The sequence below is a fragment of the Phyllobates terribilis genome, unplaced genomic scaffold, assembly GCF_046119375.1.
Source record: "Phyllobates terribilis strain yellow unplaced genomic scaffold, ASM4611937v1 Scaffold_561__1_contigs__length_1077818, whole genome shotgun sequence".
NCBI lineage: Eukaryota > Metazoa > Chordata > Amphibia > Anura > Dendrobatidae > Phyllobates > Phyllobates terribilis.
The window spans coordinates 230,119-235,747 of record NW_027363321.1 but is presented as its reverse complement, the minus strand read 5'-3'; the positions used below and the strand labels follow the sequence as shown (position 1 = coordinate 235,747).

Genomic DNA, 5,629 nt, shown 5'->3' with positions numbered 1-5,629 from the left:
GCAAGCTGTGGGGGTCCAGGATTGGGAGATATGTCGCCAGCAGTGAGGAGAAGCAGAGAGAAGGAGAGCAGGTGGGAGAAAGAGAGTGTCCGGCTTGTTTTATGTTTTGGGAGGATTGATCTGAGGTTGAGGAGCAGATCTGTAGACGAAGTTACATGGGGAGGAAGGAGGGAAGGAGAGATGATGATTTGGTTAGAGGGTGCTGGGGTGTGGGAATAGCGAAGGAGAGGGAGGATTAGGGGGGCAAAAACAGTAAAAGCATATGTAAGCATGATGAAAGTGTAAGGGAGAATGAGAAAGAGAATCTAAGTACACGTAGTAAATGGTTCTTTGTACCTTCTGGTCACTTCTGGCCCATTTCTGGCATATTTCATTTCTAGCCCCTTAAAAGCGACCCTTTGAAAGCCAGACCGTCTGTGGATGGTCTCCTGTGGGATCTCCTCCCAGATCTGGACTAAAGCATCCGCCAACTCCTGGACAGTCTGTGGTGTAACATGACGTTGGTGGATGGAGCGAGACATGATGTCCCAGATGTGCTCAATCGGATTCAGGTCTGGGGAACGGGCGGCCAGTCCATAGCTTCAATGCCTTCATCTTGGAGGAACTGCTGACACACTCCAGCCACATGAGGTCTGGCATTGTCCTGCATTACGAGGAACCCAGGGCCAACCGCACCAGCATATGGTCTCACAAGAGGTCTGAGGATCTCATCTCGGTACCTAATGGCAGTCAGACTACCTCGGCGAGCACAAGGAGGGCTGTGCTGCGGGCTGGTATGTTTATGCACAATCACCAGGGACCTTCCCAGCCTGATAATATCAGCTCTCAGTTGTCTGCTTTAATTAACTTTGCTGGTTACATGGGGGGATACACCATGTCATTTTTTTTTGTTTGTTTTTTTATTTAATCATTAAAAGCTGCCTGATAAGCTCCACAGGGTGCAAAGTTATTATATGTTGGGTGGTTGTGCAATTATTTGTCTATATGTCTGTCGCTATGTCTAAATGTCTCTCTGTACGTCTGTTGGTCAATATATCTGTCTATCTATCTACTCAATCTATCTCCATTATCTATCTCCATGTCATTTATTGCTGTCTAAAAACGCTAGAAAAATGCAGGAAAAAAAGCACGTTTTTGCCGCTGCGTTTTTCCTGCCAAGAGATGTGGAAATGCTGCAGAAATTTCTGCTTTCAAATAAGTGTGAACATACCCTTAGGGTTTTGCATATGAGCATAACACACATGCAGGGGATGTAGCTCAGTGGTAGAGCGCATGCTTTGCATGTATGAGGCCCCAGGTTCAGTCCCCGGCATCTCCATTGTCATGTATTCCACAGAGATCACTCTATATCTCACCATGCTGTCACTGTGTCAGGATTTCATCAGGGATTCCAACATATGGAATATATGTTAATGCCCTCTGTACAGTCACTGCCAGCTTCACAATAGCCCAATTATTAATATTACTCGCTGCCACCACCGGCCGAGTTTGAAATATAGTACAAGGCCTTGCCTGGCCAAACGCCTGCATTCTGGTAGTGTATGGCTTCTGGGAAGGGAACGATTACAGGACAAAAGAAACAGAACGATTAGACTTTATATTTAATCCAAATGGGAGGCAGTGTTTAGGAAAACTATACAAAAATGTTTACAAAAGGAGACAATACAATACATTAATAGTTACACCAAATAATAAGGATTAAAGAAGAGACTTACTATAAGATCGCTGAGACAATTCAATATAGGTGGATTTGATTTGAACGTTATCGAATATGACCCATTGCTTATAGTATCTATACCCCCCAGCCAACTATTTTATGCTGAAGGGAGAGACCCCCCTGGGATGACGTCACAGGGACTGGGCTCTAGCCTGCACATTTTATTAAAAACTTCTGGGATAACTCATCGCTCGTTGATCCCAGAATCCCAAAAGTGATACCATATTTCTATTATGATTTTACCTTCATTTATAGACCACACACTGCATAGTTGTGACCTGCTATCCTAGTGCTTTTGTGCTACAGCTCCATGGAGGGGTTTACAGCAATGAGAAAATGTGCATAGCGTTATGTGATATTTCAGTTCTTCTTTTTTAATAATTTAGCAAAAATTTCTACATTTCAGTTTTTTTTTCAGTAAAGATGGGGTGCAGAGTGTACTTTAATGAGGAAAAAAATGAACTTTTTAGAATTTACCAAATGGCTGCAATGAAACAAAGAGTGAAACATTTAAAGGGGTCTGAATACTTTCCGTATCCAATGTATTGCTCCATACAGTATGGGCCCCATATAATGCTCCATACTGTATGGCCCCATATAATGCTCAATATAGTATGGCCCCATATAATGTTCCATACAGTATGGGCCCCATATAATGCTCCATACAGAAAAAAAATAATAATCAAATACTTCCCTCTCCTTGTTCCCCGCTGGCCGCAGGTCCTGTCTCCACAGCGTGTTCCGGCTCTCTGCACTGTGACTGCCCAGCACAGAGGGGGCGCTGTAGTGATCGCATCCTCTGCCCTGAGACGTCACAGAGTCAGAAGACACCGGAGCTGCGGAGGAACGTGGAGAGATGAGTATCGCGAGCAGTTTAAAGCAATGTGGGACGCGGTGCCAGAGCCCATGCTGTACAGCTCTGCCAGCTATATAGTGGCCGATTCCGGGTACTGCACACCTGACCCTATTCATATGATCTGCAGTACCCCGCTGTAGCCACTATGCAGTTGTTGGCGCTGTGCTGTTCCAGTCTGCAAATAATCACATCCAACCGGCACCAAGCACCAAGAACAGCTGATCGCGCGTGCCGGGGGTCGCGTCCCCATTAATCTGATATGGGTCGCCTATCCTAAGGGTAAGTCATCAATATAAAAGAGCTGGACATCCCCTTTATCTGTTGCCACTACCCCTATACCAACTAATGGTAAATCCCTCCCTCACTTATCATTATGTGCTGCTAATGTTACGTAACAACATTCTATATAGTGAAGTCACAACCAGACATAGAGATGGTAAATATTATGTATTTTTAGGAACATTTGGACAAATAATGGAATATATGAGGATATCATAGTCGGGGCTGCAGCTGTTATCAGCATCTCTGCACATGATGGAATCAGGGTCTCTATGAAGCAGATGAGGGATCTGTGGATCATTATGGAAATGATCTGTAACTTCTGCAGATTTCTGTAAAGAGAAGACGCCAAATTATTACATCTCATCAATAGATTCCCAGTAAAAAGTTAATAATCAGCTGGAAAATATAAAAAAGCAAATTCTAATATCTACTTACATGAAGGACAAGTCATTCTGATCTAATTCCTCAATGTTCTCCAGGCTTGGATCATCCTTCTATGAAAAGGAGAAAAGAACAATTACTTATATGTCACATGTGATCTAGATATCATGGGGCAGCGGGAATGAGAGGTGACTTACCATCGGGTGTTTTTGGGGTGTTCATGGCCCTTCATGCTTGGTAAGATGTTGACCAAAGCTGATGGTAAACTAAAGAGAGATCAGAACAGCAGGAAGGTAAAGGTGATATTTTTTACAGTCTTGTAATGAATGTAGTGTTAATGTATGCATTGCTCCCTTACCTGGGCTGGGGTCAGTATGTTCTCCACCACTGTCTGCACCATGAACATGGTGCTTCAATGGAAGCAGTGGTTACGGCACAGGGGGCACAGAGGTTTGGAGCGGAGCCATCTAGTAATACATCCCTGATGGAAGGTGTGGTCACATGGAAGGACCGTGACCTGCTCTCCGATCTCATATTCGGTCATACAGATGATACATGACTCGGCCTCCTCCTGTGCGGTTACATCCCTTGTTGGGAGATTTGCAATTAGCAGTGCTCTCCTGTGAACCCAATGCTGCCGCCTCTGCCGCACAGGTAGATTTTGTGCAGGTGGCTCCACAGCATTGCTGTCGCTCTGACGTCCATCACTGGTAGAAGGTCTTTCCTCGTCTCTTGGAGGAGACCGTCCATCACTGGTAGAAGGTCTCTCCTGCACAGGTAGGTTTTGTGCAGGTGGCTCCACCTGTGGCAGTGGTGGTGTCATCACACCCACTTCCTCCAGTTGAATGGGTGGGAGGGGACGGCCGCCATCCCTGCTGCTCTCTCCGGAGGGCTCTGCAGGGGCTGGTCTTAGAGGAGAGCGGCTTCTATCCCTGCTCTCTTCCTGTCCTCTACGCCGTGGAGGATCTCTGGCCCGTCTCCATCTCCTCTCAGTTACAGCATTGCTGTCTCTCTGACGTCCATCACTGGTAGAAGGTCTTTCCTGATCTCTTGGAGGAGACCTCCTCCGTCCATGGACAATTATGGCCTGACCTATAAACAAATAAGAATTTATCTGAATTATTTCCAATTTTAGTAAACACTTTTTGGCTATAGTGATGGTTCCTTCTACTGCTGTGGTGTTTAGGGAGAGGGGAACCCTAGAAAGAATTGACTTTATTTTGGCCTTAGTTAACCTGCACTGTCTGTCCTGAAATGTGTCCCCTCATACCCCAGGGATATCTCCTCCCAGGAAAGCCCTATAGTGTGGGAATATTGTGGATCTCTCCCAAATATTTCACTTACCTTGATTTTCTGGTCGGCGCAGCCATGCCTCATTGTCAGCAATCAGCTGGCGCAGCTCCCGGGCGCTCATGACTTAGGTACCTGGAGCTGGCTGATAGAATATTGGAGAACTAAGCTCTCCGGTGGCACCGGTGTTATTGTGCTCTGATCAAAGATCAAGAAGAAGAAATGGAAGTAATCACCAGATGTGTAACACAAACTAGTTCGCTCTTCCACAACCAAAGTGAAGTCTCAGCAAAAGCATCAACTCAAGAAATGGCGCTGATGTCACAGTGCTCAGAGATTATATACCCTCAGGACATTCCATGATGTCATTATGACATCATAACTGAGTGACCCCCTAATCCTGAGCATTGTGACATCAGAGCAGCCAGGCCGCCATGTTTGCTGCCAACTGGTGAATGAGGCAGAGAATGTGGAATAGAAATATCCCATCTGATTAATAGAATATAAATCTATATAAATCTGTGTTGGAAAAGATAGAAAAATCAGTTTTCTCCATGTTTGTAAATGGTCGTTTTTTTGCTTTGGTAGATATTATATACATGTTATATATGGTGTAAATTATCCTCTGCTGTAAATGATAAGAATGGAATGTTATTCTTTATCATTTATAGTTGTGGGTGATACATTATTGCTAAACAATAAACAACTCACCGACCTGTCAGGGAAATGATCAGGTTATATAAATGAGTGAAAATAGAATAAATAATAATAGAAGGTAAAGTATACAAATGCCTCTAAAAAAAAAAGTCATCAGTTTTTTTTACTTTTCTGTACCACCAGGGCCGTCCTACATGACATACATGGATTTTACCTGGGTGTCTCGTGCCCCTATAATAATGTGTCCATATCACTCAGTTACCCCAAATCCACAAAACTATCTATTAGAACAGGACCTGGACTGGTAATCTTCCTACCTGGCAGATTCCCTGTGGACGCCTCGGGTGGGCTGGTCAGTGGATCACCAGCAAGGTGCAGATTTAGCCCTCCTAAAGTATAACAATAGTACAGTGGTGGCCAAAAGTATTGGCACCCCTGCAATTCTG

At 44.5% G+C, this 5,629-nt stretch overlaps 1 non-coding gene across 1 annotated transcript; it reads left to right on the top strand.

Annotated features, from left to right (window-relative positions):
- The first annotated feature begins 1,246 nt into the window (after positions 1-1,246).
- TRNAA-UGC (transfer RNA alanine (anticodon UGC)) lies at positions 1,247-1,318 on the top strand. The gene has a single exon. It is a non-coding gene; the product is annotated as a tRNA-Ala (tRNA).
- The last annotated feature ends 4,311 nt before the right edge of the window (positions 1,319-5,629 follow it).